The sequence below is a fragment of the Stomoxys calcitrans genome, chromosome 2 (assembly GCF_963082655.1).
Source record: "Stomoxys calcitrans chromosome 2, idStoCalc2.1, whole genome shotgun sequence".
Classification (NCBI taxonomy): domain Eukaryota; kingdom Metazoa; phylum Arthropoda; class Insecta; order Diptera; family Muscidae; genus Stomoxys; species Stomoxys calcitrans.
In genome coordinates, this window is record NC_081553.1 from 90,007,415 (window position 1) to 90,029,714 (window position 22,300).

General features: G+C 40.9%; 1 long non-coding RNA gene across 1 annotated transcript in view; it reads right to left on the reverse strand.

The window, feature by feature from the left end:
- LOC106080582 (uncharacterized) overlaps positions 1-22,300 on the reverse strand; it is a 274,430-nt gene that overhangs the window by 236,602 nt on the left and 15,528 nt on the right. The window contains exon 2 of the long non-coding RNA XR_001220236.2: positions 821-865. This is a non-coding gene — a long non-coding RNA (uncharacterized LOC106080582). The remainder of the gene's footprint in view (positions 1-820; positions 866-22,300) is intronic.

Here is a 22,300-nt window from a genome sequence, read left to right on the forward strand (position 1 = left end):
AATTCTGATATGCTGCTTAAAAATGTATGAGAGATCGTTAAGGCCACAAAAAAAAAATAACACAACAACGTAAAGCGAAATATGAATTGGCTGCTCGCATGAGAGATAATGCCATATGGTGAACCACAAATGATGGTAAAAGTAATTTCAATTTAATGGCCCCTAACAGCGATCAACAAAGGGTTTTTTTCACATTGTAAATCTTCACACATTCATCATAATTTTATTGTTGGAAAAAATCCATCATTTTGAAAAATTTTTTATGTGCAATAAAATTTACCTCATTTCACCTGCCACTTTATTTATATTTTCTAAAAACGACCTATGATTGCATTTTCCAGCCCTATTATGCCTTAATTAAATGTTGCTTTCTGTTTGCCTTTTTTGGTTGGAGCTCTCCAAGTGTTTAATATGCTCCTCATGTTACCATCATAATCGAAAACCCAAAACCCCATAACAAATTTTAATGTTCTACTTTTGTAGAACGGCCAGCCAACGAATCAAGTACACATTGAGGTTGAACAGTCATGCAGTCACTCAGTCGTAAAATAGCTTTAATTCCATTAAATGAAGACATAAAATTACCATTATTTATTAGATTTTAATTAAAAGCCCGTATGACTTATGGCCCAAAGGTGCCCATGGGACAAGTTGGGAGAATGAAAAACCATAAAAATATCACACAAAAGTGGAAGTGCTATGCTTGAGTAATTTTGTTCACCTTTGGTGATTATGTGGTGAATTAAATTCAAATGATTGAATATTTATATTAATTAAAGAAAATAAATAATTATATATATATTCCATAGATTTAACTTACCTTTCTTTAGTGTTGTTTAAATCTGGAAAATTTGGTTGATTTTATCTGAAAGAAACAAAGAACGCATAGTTATTTAAGGTGAAGATTGAATAGAACTTGTTTTGTAAGATAAAACTTGGAAATAGACTTAAAATTTAACCATTTTTAGATTTAAGTTTTTGGAATAGATTATCAAAATACGGCAGTTTTCATTATAAGCGCTCAAAATTGTTCTCTTCTTTCGAAAATTGTATGAGAAATGTTTAAATAATAATTAAAAGTGAATCACTTAAAATATCTCAAAAAAAACTACGAAAATATAGCTTTCCCCTTTAAACATCAAAACTCTCTACAAAAACATCATATGTTTGTGTGGGTGTGTGTGTGTGTGCAGATTGAATAAGTGCCTCCCCTGCGAATGAATAACATTTTCATAGTTCGCTACAGCACTCATACGCTATGGGGTCCCTGATGATGAACAAATCAACAAACACTCACGCTCTCCCACACACACACACACACACAACCATTCATTTGGAGTGGGTGTAAAAGAGCTCATGTAATGAACTTTAAGCATTTTGTCATACTCTCCAACGTTGCCATTTTAAACTTTGCCCCGTGTAACAAAATTACCATCAAAACTAACAATTTTCAATTACCAAAGTTTAGCCATCATTTCGTTGCAACTCTATGAGTCTGAGGTGAAAGGTAATGGTGGTACATACTGGGTTTTAGGTTTGATGGTAATGCGGTAGTAACGAAATCATAAAGTGACGACATGATGTCGCAATTTTGTAAATGGCCATGCACAGCAGGATGGTTAAGGTTAACAATTTCTGGTTGGATGCAATTTTTTTACATTAAAGTCGGTTCTAAATCAATTTCAAAGCTGTCGTCAATCCTTTGATTTAGCACACACTTCAAATAACGGTTAGAGAAAGTCCTTTAGGTGAACCACATTTGTTGCAGTAAGTTGGACCAATAAAAATAAGCCTTTATGACAAACGACTGCTTTGGAGGATTATGCCGTTCCAGTGGTCATATCCTAAAAGCAATATACTTACAATTTAAAGTAATAAATAGAAGGCTTTAGTCAACTCCTGTTATACCTTCTTATAAGGGTTAATTTTGGTCAAAAGAAAAACCTTTTATTTTATCAAAGAAAACAAGTAAAAGCGTTCTAAATTCGACCAGGGAACCCACCACCATGGATTTGGATACAATACGAGAGCTGTACCTGGTTATAGACCGATTTGGAACGCACTTGACACAGTTGTTAAGAGTCATAACAGAACACTATATGCAAAATTTCATCCAAATCGGATAAAAACTGGGGCTCGTAATAGCTTAAGAAGTCAAATCGGGAGATCGGTTTACATTGGAGCTATAACAGGTCATTTACAGAGTCGGACCGTAATTGGCTCAGTTGTTGGAAGTCATAATAGAACACTATGTACAAAATTTCAGCCAAATCGGATAAAATCTGTGGCTTCCAGGGGCTCAAGAAGTCATATCGAGAGATCGGTTTATATGGAAGCTATATCAGGATCTTGACCGATTTGAACCGTACTTGACACAGTTGTTTGAAGTCATAACAAAATACTACATTCAAAATTTCAGCCAAATCGAATGAAAATTGAGGCTTCCAGGGGCTCCAGAAGTCAAATCGAAAGATCGGTTTATATGGGAGCTATATCAGGTTCTTGACCGATTTGGATGGTACTTAGCACAGTTGTTCGAAGTTATAACAGAACACCATGTGCAAAATTTCAGCCAAATCGGACAAAAATTACGACTTCCTGGAGCTCATGAAGTCAAATCGGGAGATTGGTTTATATCGGAGCTATATCTAAATCTGAACCGATATGGCCCACTTGCAACGACCTACATCAATATAAAATATCTGTATGAAATTTCAAGCGGCTAGCTTTACGCGTGCCACAGCTATGGTGATTTCGACAGACGGACGGTCGGAAGGTCGGACGGACGGACATGACTAGTTCGACTCAGTATGTCGAGACGATCAAGAATATATATACTTTGTGGGTTATATATCAATATTTCGAGGTGTTACAAACGGAATGGCTAGATTAGTATACCCCCATCCTATAGTGGTGGATACAACAAATTAAGACAAAATCTTATATATAAAATTCAATTTGTGTTTGTCGGTTCGTTTGTTTGTTCAATAACGGCTGAACCGATTACCTTGAAATTTTCACCGATTGTGTAGGTTGGTCAGAAAGGAAACATAGGCTATATAATTTTTTTGATATCTGGAGGGGGGCGCACCCTCCTCCTTACCCCAAAAGTACTACCCAAAAATAAAAGTGGATCGATCGGGACAATATAGGATTCAAATGAAAGGTTTTCAAGAGTTGAGTACGAATTTCATAATAAAAGTTGGGTCCAAGTACCAGAGGAGCCGTCCCAGCCCCAAAACCCCTTAAAATAGGTTTATTTGACTATCATGATAATATGGGACTGAAATGAAAGGTATTCGGGAGTAGATTACGAAGTTGGTCAGGAAGTAGCAATAGGCTTTATAATTTATCGATAACGGAAGTGGGCGGACCCTCCGCCATTACCCCAAAAACACCACCCAAAATCAAAAGTGGACCGATTAGGACAATATGGGTACCAAATGAAAATTATGCGGGAGTAGTTAACGAATCTGACATACAAATTCATGTCGAAGTATAAGGGGTCAATTTGTGTCCAAGTACCCATCGGGTCGACCGAACCCCAAAACTCGCCCAAACAGACATATTGGACGTTCATTTCAATTTGGGGCTCAATGAAAGGTATTCGGGAGTAGATTTCGTATCTGGCATACAAAATCACATAGAAGTATAGGGGGTCACGCCACCCCTCAAAACACCATTAGACCCATTATGACTATATGATACTTGGCTGAACCGATTTTCTTAAAATTTTCATAGATTGTGTACGTTTGTCTGGAAGTAAACATAGGCTATATAATTTTTAGATATGGGGTGGAGGCGGACTCTCCCCCTTACCCCAAAAACGCCACCCATATCCGAAAGTGGTCCGTTGGGCACAATAAGGGTATCAAATGAAAGGTATTGGAGACCAGAAAACGAATATGGTATTAAAATTTGGGTCCAAGTACCCCGAGGGATTTGGAAGTGCAGCACGAATTTGATATCCATATTTGAGTCGAAAAGTCTGAGGTCCCTTCCCTCCCCTAACGACAGCATTGCCCTAAGGAAGAACCTTACCACCAAGAACCGAGAAGGGACAAATTCTCACACATCAATGAGTGCTTTCCGATTCAAGTTTTAATTCAGTGATGAGGGACCTTTTTTATAGCAGAGTCCGAACAGTGTCCCGCAGTGCGACACCTCTTTGGAGAAATTGTTTTTAAATGACCATACATGGCATTTTACCTCGCAAATGTCGCCAACATTAAAAGGGGATAAACACCGCTTTGTCCGATGTTCTCGCCAGGATTCGAACGCGCTCAGCGTCATAGGCTACAATGGCATGAATTCGATATCCGCATTCAGGGCGAAGTGTCCCCACCCTAAAAAGATATTAGAGAGTTAAAGAAGGCGCAGCGCAGGGGGCCCGGTTCGGCTAGTATATTCATAAAAACAAGTATCTTAATTTTTGGCAAATTTCATATTTTTTTAAATTCATTATAAAGCGTCCCCAGAAACTTCTCTTAATGAGGATGATCTCAATGAAAGAAATGTTCCAAATCGAATTTCACTAGAGGTTGCCCAAAAAAGACGTATATAGGTGTTACATATATTAGTAAAAAATCAAAGAGAATATGGTGATCTTGCACACATGCATTATAACTTTTAGTTTTTTGATACTTTTTAGAGTATTTTGTATCTTTTATAAAGACTATGTCCTTATTGGCTCCCTGGTAGCCGAGTTGCTAGCTGGCTTGTATTGTCAATGCGGGGATCGTGGGTTTGATTTCCACCAGAGGCTTTGGTCTGTAGCATCTGTGGTTTCACAATGGAATCTCATCTGTTTCATGAGATTTGTCATACCAACTGTATGACTGTATGTAACTGACCAACTGTATGTAACTGTTCAAGCAGTAGGCTCACTGCTTTCTACATATATAAAAATGAATTTGTGTTTGTTTGATTGTTTGTTTGTTTGTTTGTTTGTTTGTTTGTTTGTTTGTATGTTTGTTTGTTCCGTAAAGGCTCAAAAACGGCTAAACCGATTTCTTTGAAATTTTTACAGATTGTAGGGAGTGGTCCGGAAGGAACAATAGGCTATATAATTTTTTGATATCGCATTGGGGCGGACCCTCCCCCTTACCCCAAAAGTACCAGCCAAAAATAAAAGTGGACCGATTGGGACAATATGGGACTTAAATTAAAGAAATTCAAGAGTAGAATACAAATTCCATATAAAAAATTGGGTCCAAGTAATTGGGGGTCCGCCCCGACCCAAAAACCCCCTAAAATAGGTTTATTGGACGATAATGACAATATGGGAATCGAATGAAAGGTATTCGGGAGTAGATTACGAATATGGTCCGGAAGGAGCAATAGGCTATATGAGTTTTTGATATCGCAAGGGGGGCGAACCCTCCTACTTACCCCAAAAGTACCACCCAAAACTAAAAGTGGACCGATTGGAACAATATGGGACTTAAATGAAAAGTATTCAAGAGTAGAGTACGATTTTCATATTCAAAATTGAGTCCAAATAATTGGGGCGCCGCCTCGACCCCAAAACCCCCCAAATTGGTTTATTGGACGATAATGACAATATGGGTCTCGAAAAAAAGGTATTCGCGAGTAGATTACGAATATGGTCAAGAGGTAGGTATAGGCTATGTAATTTGTTGATGTTGGATGTTGTCCCCCGTTACCACAAAAACGCCACCCAAAATTAAAAGTTGATCTATAGGGACAATATGGGTATCAAATGAAAGATATTGGAGAGTAGAAAACGAATGTGGTATTAAAACTTGGGTTCAAGTATCCAAGGGGTAGCCCAAACCCGAAAACTGCTCCAAATAGACATATTGAACGTATATATCAATCAAGGACTCAAATGAAAAGTATTCGGGAGTAGACTACGAATATGACATAAAAAACGAGGTCCAAGTAATTGATAGTCGCCCCATCTCCGATAAGCTCCCGAAATGGGAATACTACTCAATCATAGCTTGATGAAACTCAAATGATAGGCATTTTTTTTACCTCATAGCTTGATGAAATTCAAATGATAGGCATTTGAGAGCAGATTACGAATATGACATTAAACTTTGTGTCCAAGAACCTAGGTGGTGTTTTACCTCCTAAATCGCCTCCAGTAGGTTATTTGACCTATTAAAACAATGGGGAATCAAGTGATAGATTTTTTCGACTTGAGTGCGACATTCAAATTTGTGCTCAAGTGGCAGTATGGCGCACAACCCTCATATAGACGCCCTTCACCAAACGGCTGTATACACCAATCATGACAATATGAGGTTAAATTAAAAGTATAAGGTGGTGTACTGCGAATCTGATTTCATTATTCTGCTCATATATCTAGCGGACCACCTCACCCCAAAACAGTCGATCAATTGTAATGACCTAACGGGATACTGTGTGATTTAATTAGTGTGTAGGCCGCTATAGCTCCGAAATTATAACATTCAGCGTGAAAGCAGGAGTTGCAAACCTTAACGATAAGGTTCCAACCATTTTTAGCTCATCGATAGCGGAGACCAAACGAAGTGTTGCTGGGCAACACTTTTTTGTTCAAGAGTTTTACACGGTAAGAACTATCGCCACCACACCAAATATATAGACTGGCAAATTAGTTTTTTACCACAGAAAATTTAATATGATTTATTGTAAAAACAAGCAAAAAAGCGTTAAGATCGGCCGGCCCGAACTTTGGATACCCACACCTCGGGTATATATGTAAACCACCTTTCATCAAAATTCGGTGAAAATTTCATACCTTATGTCCCATAGCAATTATATCGAAATATGTTCCGATTTGGACCAAATACTAATAAGTACAAGTCATTCTTCAATTGTGTATAACAAAATATTGGTCTTTTTAGTAGCTACATCTGAAAATAAACCGATCTGTACCATATACAACATGGATGTCGGAAAGCCTAACATAAGTCACTGTGTCAAATTTCAGTGAAATCGGATTATAAATGCGCCTTTTATGTGGCCAAGACTTTAAATCGGAGGATCGGTCTATATGGCAGCTATATCCAAATCTGGACCGATCTGAGCCAAATGGACGACTCATTGTTCCAAATTTCAGCAAAATCGGATAATAAATGTGGCGTTTATGGGCCTAAGACCCTAAATGGGCGGATCGGTCTATATGGGGGCTATATCAAGATAGAGTCCAATATAGTCCATCTTCGAACTTAACCTGCTTATGGACAAAAAAAGAATCTGTGCAAAGTTTCAGCTCAATATCTCTATTTTTTATGATTGTAGCGTGATTTCAATAGACAGACGGACATGTCTAGATCGTCCTAGCTTTTTACGCTGATCAAGAATATATATACTTTATAGGGTTGGAAATGGATATTTCGATATGTTGCAAACGGAATAACAAAATGGATATACCCCCATCCTTCGGTGGTTGGTGTGAAAAAAGACTAAATGATGGCTATTTAATAGGTAGTCATACGGTATGGTGGTTGTCTATAAAAGACTATTCATAGACAACCACCATACCATATGATCCACTCTAAGCGAATATCACTAACATTTAAACTAGCGTCATCTGGCAGTATTCAACTGAAATTGTTTGATCCAATTGGATTTAGTTGAACAGAGAGAGGACATAGTGGTAAAAATTAATCATCAGCATGTATCTTTGTTATGACAACCTATTGGTCATTTGAATAAAGAAAAATAAAATATAGGAATATAGGAAGGATCTAAAAGCAAAAAATTTTGTATCAAATTCTGGGGTGGGATGCCTAGGAGAGCCGCCCACCCCCAAAACCCGGCAAACGGACTTATAGACCAACCACTACAACATGGGACTCAAATTAAAGTTATTTGAGAGTAGAAAATGAATCTGATAACCAATTGCGGAACAAAGGGTTTCGTGGGTCGCCCCACCACTATAAAACCCCTCAAATCGGACATATTTACCGACCATGGCAATATGGATCTTAAATCTCAAAGGTCTTTGGTAATAGAGCACGAAATTGTGGGACCAAGTGTCTGGGGGTCCACCACACCCCAAGAAGGACTTTTACTGACCATTGTAGAAAAATCCATAGAAAAATTGGCATACATTTTCAACTGCAATTACGCAGAAATGTTCAAATTTAGAGTACTCCTCTCCAACATAGCATAATCGGGCGCAGCAGAGCGGGCCGGGCTCAGCTAGTTTAAGTATGTTTTCGAATTTAGCCAAAATCCCACAATATTAATGTTAAAATGTTTTAAAATAATATTGCTCCCAGTATTGTCAGTAAAATCGCCCAATTGACTATAACCCTAAAATGAAAGGATTACAAGTTATCGTTAGCCGAACATTTAGAAAAATGTCCAGAAGGTAAAACTTCACCCCTCCTGTTTGATTGCTTTTCGATTTAATTTTTAGCCTCCTCTTTCATAAGCTGTGCAATTTTTCCAGTTATTTTTTGTTGTGTTCCACATTGTAATAGAATGGTTTTCCGTAATTCTAATGTCTATTTACGTTTGGTTTTTTGTATGTACTTTTCTCTGTTTTCAATTAAATTCTATAAACCACCTCAACTATTGCACGAGCTAGGATTGATACCAAAGTGTTGGATGTCTGTCCCGATTGTAACCTGGGATCATACGTCACCACTCAAACCTACTCCATTTAGAACCAGATCCCTCCGGACGCACATCACTTTAGTCGCAGAGATCCTGAATCTGTATATTTAGCAGAACCGAAGACGAAATGATGAACACAACTCACTGCTACAACAACAAAACTTGAAGCCCCTGTGGGTTTTAGTATCCCACGTGGTTTCATTATGATATGGGTTTATGTGTAAAAAATCACTAAATTCATAATAATTAATGGTAATTTGGGAAGGACACAAAGCTTACAATGTCTTGAATATCTGAATATATTTTCAAAAAGTCATTTAAGGGGTGTAGCTAAGCGCACCTCGCCAGATAGTATGAAATATGAACAGTTACCTATTTCCAGAAAAATTCTCTGCAAAAAATTAATGAATTTCTATCAATTTCTGCGCAATTCGTAGTAAATACTAACGAAAATTCTGGAGGGTTTATATATATTTTTTCATAAATTTACATATAAAGAGGCGACTTTTCATGCATTCCTTTTCAAAAAAAAAAAATGCCCATTTGAACAGACTTTTCTCAAGTACCACATATCATGTTATCCGCACTTTGTGCACTCATGTCCAAGTGTTCACATGAGTGTCTAATGAATTGCTTGGGCCATGATTCACATTATTTGCTCTTTTCTTTCTCTCCCTCTCTCCCTCCGTCAGTCGGATATTAAAGTTCCTTTTTGTCAACATCTTGAACTATTATCACACAGACAGCGAGAGTGTGGAGTAAAAATAGAGAAAGGGAAAGAATAGAATTTAATTTGTGTCATGCCCTGACTTAAAGTCAACAAACGCAGCCAAGACGAAGGTCTCTAAACCAACACACAAATACACACACACACACACACACTCAGACTAATAATAATGACATCTAATGGAGAGCTAATTAATTTATTGGCATCAATTAAAGACTTAACAATGGTCACAATTCAGGCAAAATCGACAAAGGCTAGTTGTCTCTGAAGCTGGATACGCAAATTGTTCCCCAGAGAGAAAGTGGTAGAGAGAGAGAGAGAGAGAGAGAGCTATACGTGTAGATAATCATGCGAATAGTTTATTTGTGTGCATTGTAATTTAAGAGTTAATTATATGGCGGGTTTAAAAGAAATAATGAAAGGGAATAGAATTGAACTTAATCAAGTATCTTAACAATCGACTGTATGCATAAAAGAGTTAACTTACAATCAGTAATTACGAAAATACGGCGTCAATATTTGGGCAGCCTATAACACTATCAATACGCATCAATATCGCAACATCGCAGTCATAAAACAAGCTGCAATATGATACACATGTGGGTATAAAAAGAATAATAATGCTGTTGTCAAAACACTTTGACACTTTGGCATGGTGGATTGCGATTTCTGATGCGCCATGCATTTTCATCAACGCCTTTGTCAAATTGATTAAGGCACTCTACATACCCATCGACTATTGAGAATGGTGTAGAGCTACCTTTGTTAATAGGATAAGGGAGGAGGTTTTAGATGTGACAATATGTTCGGAAAATCTAATCGATGAGGTTTAGGATTGCAGGGTCTCTATGGAGCATTTCTTCTCAGACCATCACTACATTAAGTTTAGAATCGCACTGCCAGCGCCGAATCCGAAAAGCTTCCGGAATAGGTTGAAAACCAACTGACCAAAATTCGGAAGACTACTCAGAAGAAGACTTGGGCAAAATAATTTAGATTGTCCATAATACTGCTGTTGTCCAAACACTTTGACTGGCATGGTGAATCGCGATTTCTGATGTGCTATGCATCTTCATCAACACCTTTGTCAAATTGATTAAGGCACTCTACATACCCATCGACTATGGAGTATGGTGTAGTGCTTGCTTTTGTTCTGAAATAGGGCTCAATAAGTCTCCTTGGAGAGCAAAACTACTTATTTTCCGCTATTCCGACACAAAATAATCATCAATGCTTAGAACAACAAAACACATTAGTACTGCCAAACTCTTTTTGCTGTGCACTTGAAAATTCGTCTAATGTCACTACAAGGCATTCGACGGGGACTTTTAGAGCCCTGTTTTAAAACAGAAGAGTGCTCTGTGCCTTACTGAATAGTCGTTGTGTGTGTAGAGCGCCTAAATTAATTTGACAAAGGTGTTGGAGAAGATACATGGCGTAACAGAAATCGCGATCCACCATACCAGTCCACCATCCAGGCACTTCTACGGAAGCTGGAAAGAGAATCAGATCTCCCGAAGAGCATAACACCGCTAAAATGCTGAAGAAGAAAAAGAGCTCCCCGCTTTCAAGTACTCTGGGAAGACTAAGCCAGCACCCCGCAATGGAGACACCTAGTGTGCTATGGAGGGAGACAAAGTCGGAACAGCAACAAAGGAAAGGGGCACGGCCCCTAAGTCTTCATGGAGGACTGTGACTTACAAATGGATGCCACAGCCATCACGGAAGGGGAAGATGGTCGCTGAAAAAGGTAAGGAGCCGCCTTCTTACGCCGGAGGGGTATTCTAGGAAAACCCAGCCAGCCCACCGCAATGGAGATACCAGACAGTGCCCTGTGGAGGGAGACAAAGTCGGAACAACAACGTAGGAATCGCGCATGGGCCCTGAGTCTTCATGGAGAACTATGACTTCCAGAAGGATTCCACAGCCATCACGGAAGGGGAAGATGGTCGCTGAAAAAGGTAGGGAACCGCCCTCTTATTCAGGAGTGGCAAGAAAGCAAAACAGAGATGAGATAACTTAAGAAATCATCAATGTCGGCTGTGCTTCGGTAGGATTCCACCCGATCCTTGGTCTCATGTGAGGCATTTGGTAAACGATTGGGTTATCGAACATGTATTGAACTCTGAAGGGGGTTCACCCATACGAATTATGAGCTGTGAGTACAAAGGAGACATCTTAACGCTGCGCTTTGCGTCAGCGGAATGTATTGATACCGTCACAAAGTTCGTTGGAATTATCCACACTCCCTGGGGTGTAAAGCTCGACCTTGTGAGAAGGATGGACATCCCACAGCTCACAAAGGTGACTATCTCCATCAAGGATGTGGGCGGCGAAATCGAGACGGAACTAATGATGGAAGTCTTAAACAAGCAAGAGTTGGCCGTGGAGAAGTGGGAGCTTTTCCACAGGGAGGAGAAGGATCAGTCTCCGTGACAAGTTTGGCTATGACTAAAGGCATGGCGTTCTACGGGGCCTTGGTTATCTTTTTCAAGATTGGGAAGACAAGGATAGGGAAATATCCTCATATTGAGCCATCAGACGTTGCAGTGGCGGGGCACTCAATATCGCCTAACGGACAGGGGGCCGACGACGGGACAATCACCGACTCTCTCAATATTGGGCGGACTAGGATAACCAAAGATTCCAATATTAAAACATCAGGCACTGCAGGGGCGAGAGACCCAACACAGCCTAACGAACAAGGACCCGACGACGGAACCATCAACGACATTCTCGAGATTAGGAAGACTAGAATAGGTAAAGATCCTTATGCTGAAACATCAGGCAGTGCAATGACAGAGAACTCAGGGAGCCGATGATGCGTCCATAACCTACTCCCAAGAAGCCCATTTACTCAAGATTTGAAAGACTAGTATAGGCAAAGATTCTAATATTGGAACATTAGGCAGTGCAGGGACGGTAGACTCAATACAGCCTGACGAACTGGGACCGGTTGATGAAACCATTACCGACTTTCTCAAGATTCGGAAAACAAGGATATGCAAAGATCTCAAGATTCGGAAGACCAGGATCCTAACATTAAAACAGCAGGCAGCGACCTAATAACACTTAATATTGGTAACACCGCTACCTTTGTTAATAGGATTAGGGAGGAGGTATAAGGTGTGACGATATGTTCGGAAAATCTAATCGATGAGATTCGGGATTGGAGGGTCTCCACGGAGCATTCCTTCTCAGCCCATTGCTATGCAGACGATGTTATAATACTTCTTAGAAGTAAGGATCCGAATCAGCTATGCAAAAGGATCATGCATATGGCATATGACTGGGTAAGGCCCAGGGGTCTCACAGAGACAGGAAGACGAAGGTGGGCCAATTTGACGCACCGTGTTCCTCAATAAATCGATATCTGACTAGGTCAAATACTTTGGAGTGATCTTGGATAGGAAACATAATTGGAAGTATCACACTCAGAAGAGTACTGAGATGGCTCACAGATGTTTGGCACTGTTTAGACGGGCCGTAAGCTCGAAATGGGGCCTGAATCCGATGATATTCCAATGACTCTACAGGAACGTGATTAGACCAATATTTGCCTACGCAGTTAAGTTGACTGCTATGGAGAAAAGTGCAACGTTAGAACCATACAACGGGTTCAGAGAACATGTTGTTTTGGCATAGGAGGAGCGATGAGGACCACGCCCACTAGGGCACTGGAGACCATTTTAGATATCCGACCCATGGACATACAGATTAAGTGTGAGGCAGCACATGCCATCGCCGTATAATCGAGGCGACGATAGAAAACCTGAAATTAACGGTTTCTCAGAGTATAGCACAGTTGGTATCGTTTGAGTGCCGGGCCATTACGGAGTAAAGGGGAATGAAAGAGCAGACGATTTGGCAGTGAAGGCCAGAGAACTGTTGTCGATAAACTTGGTTAATTCGAAGATTTTCGGGTCGACGCAGTCCGATTTGAGGGTGTGGACGTCATATAACACTGTGGAACAGCCAAACAGTCGATAGGACGGCGAAAATCCTATGGGGTTATCCGGATTGTGAGAGGACGAGGCTATTACTGAAAGGTAGTAAGAAGGAGGTCAGTATAGGTTTTGGTGTCATAGCGGGGCACATAGGACTACGAGCTCACTTATGGAAAATCCGTGCGGCAAGTAATAGCTTGTGTAGGGCTTATGGGGAAAATGATGAGTCGTTGGAGCATTTCCTATGTTAATGCCCGGCTTTGGTGGCTACCAGACACCGGTACTTAGGTGGGGACCCGTTACCAGACATGAACCAACTTAAGGGAGTGGTATGGAAAACAATTAAGGATTTTGTAAGTAGCACGGAATACCTAACTTAAAATTTTCTTTTTAGAGGTGATTTTATAGTTTTTGGAGAGCACAACAAGCCGATTACTGGCTTAGGTGTATGTCCATAGTGGCATGGGGCGGACTAATATCTGCACCCTCTTTTCAACCTAACCCAACCCTAACCTTATGAAAAGATTATTATGAAGAATTTTTCTTTAAAATTAATTCCCAAAACTGATAACTTCAAGTTGTTTCCCATGAATATGTACAAGGATTTCTTTGGCCTTAGGGAAATAAGACTGTAGGGAAGGGGTAGTGTATTTAGTTTTGTGATGACTGTGTAATGAGTTGTCATGAAAAGCCATATTAAATTCGCAATAAATTGTAATACTCGTCACGCGAGGAACGTACATCCCTTTCAAATGAATTAATGTCGATAATCCAAACACACACACAAGCCTCTAACTCATTCACCTGACTGTGTATACATGAGGAACTTACACATGTACATACTCGTATGTGAGTAAATAAGATAAGCACACATCCATCCCATGCTCAGGTGCCCCAAGTACACATTTCGATGTACAAGGATATACCTGCATATGTGTATATGAGAGCGTGTAGGTATTTAATTGTATAAATCTCCTTAATGAGTTAATTGTTTTCATCTTATCCTCGTCCCTCTGCTGATGCTTGTCTGTGTTGTTGGCTTCGTTCGCGCCAGCAGCCTTCGACATCGTTGCCACGGTCGTCGCTGTCCTCTGGCTTTTAAGTTTATTACAAAACAGAATTGTGGCGGATATTGGTGTTGAAGATTTTAAGGATTAAATGAGGTTGCACACAGAGATACAGGGTACTCACATCACAGTTACCCAGTTACTCTCGCTCATGCGTTTGGTGTCATAAACTTTTTTACATAAGTGAATTGTTAACGTGTCCTTTTACTTAAACACACCACCACACATTCCCGCGGAGTGAGCCTGTGTGATGTTTGGTTAATACTTTTGGTCATCTGAGGTAAACCGCCCATTACATGACATGAATAAATTGCCATAAAAGTAATGCTCTTTACACACAAGACGGCCTGATGAAACACAAAATTCAATTAACTTCGCTCTACTATCTTAAGGAGCAGTTTATAGGAATCGACGGTCTATGTTTTACGCTTAAGTGCATGTTGCTCGTGTATGTGTATATCGTCATTAAACACTTTTACAACTTTGCCATAGAGTGAAATTTCCATTTTTGTCCTATGGGTATGTTTGATTAAGAATGCAAATGCAAATTTTGGTCCACTAAGGAACAGGGGTAAATTTCTCACTTATCAATGAGTGCAGTTCTATTAAAGTTTAAGCTCAATGATAAGGGGCCTCCTTCTTATGGCCAAGTCTGAACGGCGTACCGCAGTGCGACACCTCTTTGGAGAGAAGTTTAACATGGCATAGTACCTCACAGATGCTGCCAGCATTAGGAGGGGAAAACCACCGCTGAAAATTTTTTCTGATGGTCTCGCCTGGATTCGAACCCAGACGTTCAGCGTTATAGGCGGACATGCTAACCTATGCGCTACGGTGGCCTCCGCTTCTCTGAGGATGGCAAAATCCGCATCGTTTGGGTGACGTACCATAACGGAGTAAGGGCAAGTGAAAGGACAGACGATTTGGCGGTGAAGGCCAGAGGACCCGAAGCCTTTCGGGTCGACTCAGTCCGAGTTAAGGGCGTGGGCGACGAACGCTGTGGAACAGCGAAACGGTCGGTAGGATGGCGAAAATCCTATGAGGATATCCAGATCGTGAGAAGACAAAGCAATTACCGAAAGGAAGTAAGAAGGAGGTCAGCAAAGCTTTCGGCGTTATAACGGGACACATAGGACTAAAATCATATTTCAAAATAATTTGGCATTAAAAAAGAGTTCATTTTTCAAAAAAATTTGTTCTGATGACATATTTGAGGTAAATTAAAAATGGAATTTTTATAAAATTGTTGAAACTATTGCTTAAAACGCGGCTCAAAAGCGGCTCGCGACAACGAGAGATACAAGAGCGATCCCACAAAATCCATGCGGTTGGAGCGCTGGGACAGTAACCCGCCACTGGAAAATTATAAGAATTACTTTGAGAAACAAAAGAATAGAAAGAACGGACTTCCCTAACTTTAACGACCCATGCAAACGAAAAAAGGACCATGATTTGCGGATCTTCAGCTGGAATGTCCGCACTCTTTATAGAGAAGGTGCAGTATACCCATAGGCGGATGCATTGAAGAAGTACAAGGCAGATATTACCGTCTTACAGAAAGTGCGATGAACTGGGAATGGCGTCACAACAACACCAAACAGTGACGAACTATTCTGTAGCTGCCATGACACGAGGCATGCGTTTTGCTGTGGATTTGTAGTTAGTCGGAGACTGAAACACCTTGTCTCCAGCTTAACTCCGATGGATGAGAGGCTAGCCACAATCCGCATAAAAGCCAAATTTCCAACATCAGCCTTATTTGAGCCCATACCTCGACGGAAGACAAGGATGATCAGACCAAGGATATTTTCTACGAACGCCTAGAGAGGGAATACGACCGCTGCCCCGCCCATGATGTTGAAATCGTTCTGGAAGATTTTCAGATTTCAACATAAAACAAGTAAAAGCGTGCTAAGTTCGGCCGGGCCGAATCTTGGCCACCCACCGCCATGGATTCTGCTCAAATATGGGAGCTATATCCGATTTACTCCGTATCCGTACTTGGCACAGTTGTTAGAAGTATTGACAGAACACAATAGCAAAATTTTAGTCAAATCGGATGAAAATTGCGGTTTCCAGGGGCTCAAGAAGTCAAATCGGGAGATCGGTTTATATGGTTTCGGTTTATAAATTTCAGCTTACAGGGGCTCAAGAAGTCAAATCGGGAGATCGGTTTACATGGGAGCTATATCAGGTTCTTGACCGATTTGAACCGTACTTGGCACAAACGTTGGAAGTCATAACAGAACAGTATGTGCAAAATTTCAGCCAAATCGGAGGAAAATTGCGGCTTTCAGGGGGTCAAGAAGTCAAATCGGGAGATGGGTTTATGTGAAGGCTATATCAGGAGGTACTCGGTACAGTTGTTAGAAATCATAACAGAACACTATATGCAAAATTTTAGTCAAACCCGATAAAAATCGCGGCTTCCAGGGGCTCAAGAAGTCAAATCGGGAGATCGGTTTATACGGGAGCTCATGTTCTTGACCGATTTAGAATCAAAGTCAAATCGCGAGATCGGTTTATATGGGACCCATATCAGGTTATAAATCGATTTAAACCTTACTTAGCAGAGTTGTTGGAAGTCTTAACAGAACACCACATGCAAAATTTCAGCCGAATCGGGTGAAAATTGAGGCTTCCAAGGGCTCAAGAAGTCAAATCGGGAGATCGGTTTATATGGGAGATCTCCAACGACCTAATTTTACGCGTTCGACCGCTATCGTGATTTCGACAGGCGGACTGACAGACATGGCTAGTTCGACTCAGAATGGCTAGACAGTCAAAAATATATTGGGTTGCGAATCGGCGTTGACAATTTTTTTCACAGCTTCAGACAGTGACTCTGTAATTGCATTCTTTCTTCTGTCAGTTATCAGCTGTTACTTTTAGCTTGCTTTAGAAAAAAAGTATAAAAAAAAGTATATTTGATTAAAGTTCATTATAAGTGTTATTAAAAATGCATTTACTTTCTTTTAAAAAATCCGCAATTACTTTTTGGGCAACCCAATATATACTTTATGGGGTCCTAGATCAATATTTCGAGGTGTTACAAACGGATTGACTAGATTAGTATACCCACATCTTATGGTGGTGGGTATAAAAATTCACAAAGACACATGGCTGTCACCTGATCGAAACACCAGAAATCAAATTGATCACCTTGTGATAGATGGAAGGCATTCATCCAGAGTGTTAGATTACATGTACGATCGATTCGAGGGGCGAACATCGATTCGGATCATTACCGTGTTGCTGCAATGGTTCGCACGCGTTTGAGTATGGTGAGAAAAGTACGATCTGACACTGACACAACAGATGGCGACGGCACGCTCCACTCGACTGACCCAACTGCTTGATGAAAGCACTGCTTGTTCCGATGATACAATGGCACAATGGCAAACCATTGTCCACTCTATGGAAAATGTCGCGAAATCCGTACTTGGGTATCGGAAGCCTCCCCCCAAGAAACCCATGGTACGACTAAGAATGTCGAGATGCTACTGAAGCCAAGAATGCAGCATACAGAACAACCCTGCAATCAGTAGCAACGTCCCAAATGAAGGAGTGGTATTAGGAGAAGAGGAAGAAGGAGAACGTCTATTCTGCCGAAAGAAAAACAAAATAGATAGACGTGAGTGTGAGCGAATTGAGATGTACAGGAGTCAGAATTAAGTCCAGAAATTCGACCAAAGAATCAAACATCAAATCGATGGCTTTGTTACAGGCATATCCTCCTACAGAGACAATGAAGGAATCTGGTAACAGACACAGATAATGTACTGAGGATATGGAAAGAACATTTTATCAAGCTGCTAGTGTCCGAAGATGGCGGCGAAGAGGATACTGCAAAACCAATCCCTGATAATGGTGCAGAATGGTCCTAGTCAAAATGAACCAGGAGCCGACGGTTTACCGCTGAACTTTTTAAGACCGGAGGCTACACGCTGATAAGGCGTATGCATCAGCTTGCCTGCCCTGTCTGGCTAAAACACCACATACCCGATGATCAGAACCTCAGCATACTATGTCTCGTACACAAGAAAGGAGGCAAGACGGAATGTGCCAACTGCAGAGAAATAAGTTTCCTCTCCATCGCATGCAAGAATCTCTCGAGCAAAGGTGCATTTAATAAGGTGACCGCATCGCATTTTCACAAGGTTATAATAGCGGTAGTTAACCACCAAGTGAAGCTGATGTTGAATGCTGCAGAATAATTAGCTTACTACTCGCACTAGCAAAGCGCTCAAAAAGGAAGATTTTAACCAGAGGGCTTTTGTATGACTTATTGAAGCTCTTGGATCTTAGTGGCAATTTCAGGTCATTTGAAGCGGACAGCTAAAGTTTGTTGGCTACGAGGATGACGTTGTCACTATGGTGTATGGCCGTGTGGCAAGATTGCCCAATGGGCTTGATGTATCCCCCGAAAGATAAAGGTTGTTCTATTTACCAATATGAGGTAATTTGCTGTGTTCAGGGGATGTCTCCCAGATGGGGTGAAGCTAGTGGCAGGATTGTGGTTAAACGAACGCCTTTTATGTGTCTAAACTATCTTCAAGCACATAGTCCTCAAGCCATTCTTGACAACTATAGCTTTAAATGGCAGATTAGAGGGAACTATCTTGCCCGCGTGACCGCCGTTTTGTCATGCATGTTGGCTTCTTCTTAATTTTTATGTCTGGCATTGTACTGACGTAAATTTATCTGGGCATAAATTTTATCTGGGTTGTAAGGCGAATTCAAAAATGAAATGACATATCAAGATCTATCAGCTGGGTTGATGCGGCCACCTGATAAATACGCCTTGAGTTGAAACTTATTGTACGATTTCCTAGTTTTTTAATTCTGTCATAAAAAAAGTTTTTTTTGGCTAGCTTTATGACGTTTTTGACATAAGTATTATGCGTCGGAATTTCCGACAGACCATCTCTGGTCGAGACTGTCCCTAGTATATATGTTAATAAGTCTATCCAGGGTCTTCAAAAGGATTAAGGAAGAGAGACCGACCGTATGTAGTTCAGCTGCTACTACAAATCATCTCAAGGAGTTACTTTTTACCATTTCCGACCCTATAGAGTATATATATTCTTGATCGTCGCAAAAATCTAAGACGATCTAGCCAAAAATCTAAGACGATCTAGCCTCCGAACTGCGACGGGCTGTCTCCTCAGTTCTCATTTGGACCACCTCCATCAGGAGACAAAGATCCTACCAGTGCGAAGACATAACTACATGCTGTCCAAGCAATACCTTTTGGGCTGTTATCGCAGAGGCCATCCAAATCATCATCTTGTGGATAGATATCTACCGCCCAGAAACCTTAAGGTAGATCTACACGATCTGGAGCGTGAGGTTCGGCGCTACAAGAGAGAACCTCTAGATCAAGCGACATATCAAGTGGGTCTAAACAACATTCATGCAGACACGGTAGCAGATGCGGTAATTGGCTACCGGGAGAATCTAGACCTTGGAGAACGACCGCCACCCATTGCAGTCGAAGAAATCGACCTCTCCAGGCAAACCAGAGTGGTTCTGGCTCAATAACGTTCCGGCAGATGCAGCCGCCTCAATTCCCACAGAGCTAGGATTGATGCCGACGTGCAAGATGTATGTCCCGATTGTAACCAGGGACCGCACGATATACGTCACCTGTTTAACTGTCCGGCCAGACCCACTCGACTCAGACCCAGATCCCTGTGGATGCACCCCATCTTAGTCGCAGAGTTCCTGGGTCTTGACAATCAACAGAATCAAGCAGACAAAAGATAAAACACATTAAACTGCTACAACAACAACGATCTAGCCATGTTGTCCGTCTGTCTGTTGAAATCACTCTACAGTCTTTAAAAATAGAGATATTTAGATGAAACTTTGCACAGATTCCTTTTTTTTGTCCATAAACAGGTTAAGTTCGAAGATGGGCTCTATCGGACTATATCTTGATATAGCCCCCATATAGACCGATCCCCCGATTTAAAGTCTTAGGCCCATAAAAGCCATATTTATTATCTGATTTTTGCCAAAATTTGAACAGTGAGTTGTGTTAGGGCCATCGACATCCTTTTTCAATTTGGCCCAGATCGGTCCAGATTTGGATATAGCTGCCATACAGACCGATCCGCCGATTTATGGTCTTGGGCCCATAAAAGTCGCATTTATTGTCCGATTTTGACAAAATTTGGGAGAGTGAGTTGTGTTGGGCCTTTCGATAGCCTTCTTCAATTTGGCTCAGATCGGTTCAGATTTGGATATAGCTAACATATATACCGATCCGCCGATTTAAGGTCTCAGATCGATCCAAATTTGGATATAGCTGCCATATAGACCGATCCGCCGATTTAAGGTCTTGGGCCCATAAAAGTCGCATTCATTGTCCAATTTTGACAAAATGTGGGACAGTGAGTTGTGTTGAACCCTTCGACATACTTCTTCAATTTGGTTCAGAAGGGTTCAGATTTGGATCCGATATTGGCAAAAATTGGGACAGTGAGTTGAGTTGGGCCCTTCGATACCCTTCTTCAATTTGGCTCAGATATAGCTGCCATATAGACGAATCTCTCGATTTAAGGTTTTGGACCCACAAAAGGGGCTTTTATTGTCCGATGTCGCCGAAATTTGAAAGAGTGAGATGTGTTAGTCTCCTCGACATCTTTCTGCAATTTGGCTAAGATCGGTCCAGATTTAGATAGAGCTGCCATATAGACCTATCTCTCGATTTCAAGTCTTGGGACTGTGAGTTGAGTTAGGCCCCTCGATATCTTACTGCAATTTGGCTTAGATCGGTCCAGATTTGGATATAGCTGCCATATAGACCGATCTCTCGATTTAAGGCTTTGAACCCACAAAAGGGGATTTTATTGTCCAATGTCGCCAAAATTTGGGAGAGTGAGTGCTGTTAGGGCCTTCGATACCTTCTGCAATTCGGCCAAGATCGGTTCAGATTTAGATAGAGCTGCCATATAGACCTATCTCTCGATTTAAAGCCTTGGGTCCTTAAAAGGCGCATTTATTGACCGATTTTGCCAAAATATGGGACAGTGAGTTGTGTTGGGTCCTTCGACATTCTTCTTCAATTTGGCTCAGATCGGTCCATATAAACCGATCTCGCGATTTAAGGTCTTAGGTCGATATAAGGCGCATGTATTGTCCGATTTCGCCGAAATTCGGGGCAGTGAGTTGAGTTAGGCCCCTCGATATCTTACTGCAATTTGGCCAAGATCGGCCCAGATTTGGATATAGCTGCTATATAGACCGATCTCTCGATTTAAGGTCTTGGGTCCATAAAAGGCGCATTTATTGTCCGTTGTCGCAAAAATTTGGACAGTGAGTTCTGTTAGGCTCTTTGACAAATTTCTCCAATTTGACCCAGATCAGTTCAAATTTGGATATAGCTGCCATAGAGATCGATCTCTCGATTTATGGTTTTGGACCTATAAAAGGCGTTTATATTTCCCGATGTTAGTGCCTTCGCTACCCTCTTAAATTTGGCCCAGATCGGTCCAGATTTGGATATAGCTGGTATATAGACCGATATCTCGATTTAAATCTTGGCCCTATAAAAGGCGCATTTATAATTCGATTTCGCTGAAATTTGACACTGTGACTTATGTTCGGCCTTTCCACATACGTATCCTTTATGATTCAGTTTGGTCTATATTTGGATATCCAAATGCAAAATTTGCCCATGAACATTCCACTAAGTAACAGGGGCGAACTTCTCACATATCAATGAGTGCAGTCCGATTCAAGTTTAAGCTCAATGATAAGGCGCCTACTTTTATAGCCGAGTCCGAACGGCGTGCCGCAGTGTGACACCTCTTTGGAGAGAAGTTTTACATGGCATAGTATCTCACAAATGTTGCCAGCATTAGGAGGGGAAAACCACCACTGAAAATTTGTTCTGATTGTCTCGCCAGGATTCGAACCCAGGCGTTCAGCGTCATAGGCGGACATGCTAACCTCTGCGCTACGGTGGCCTC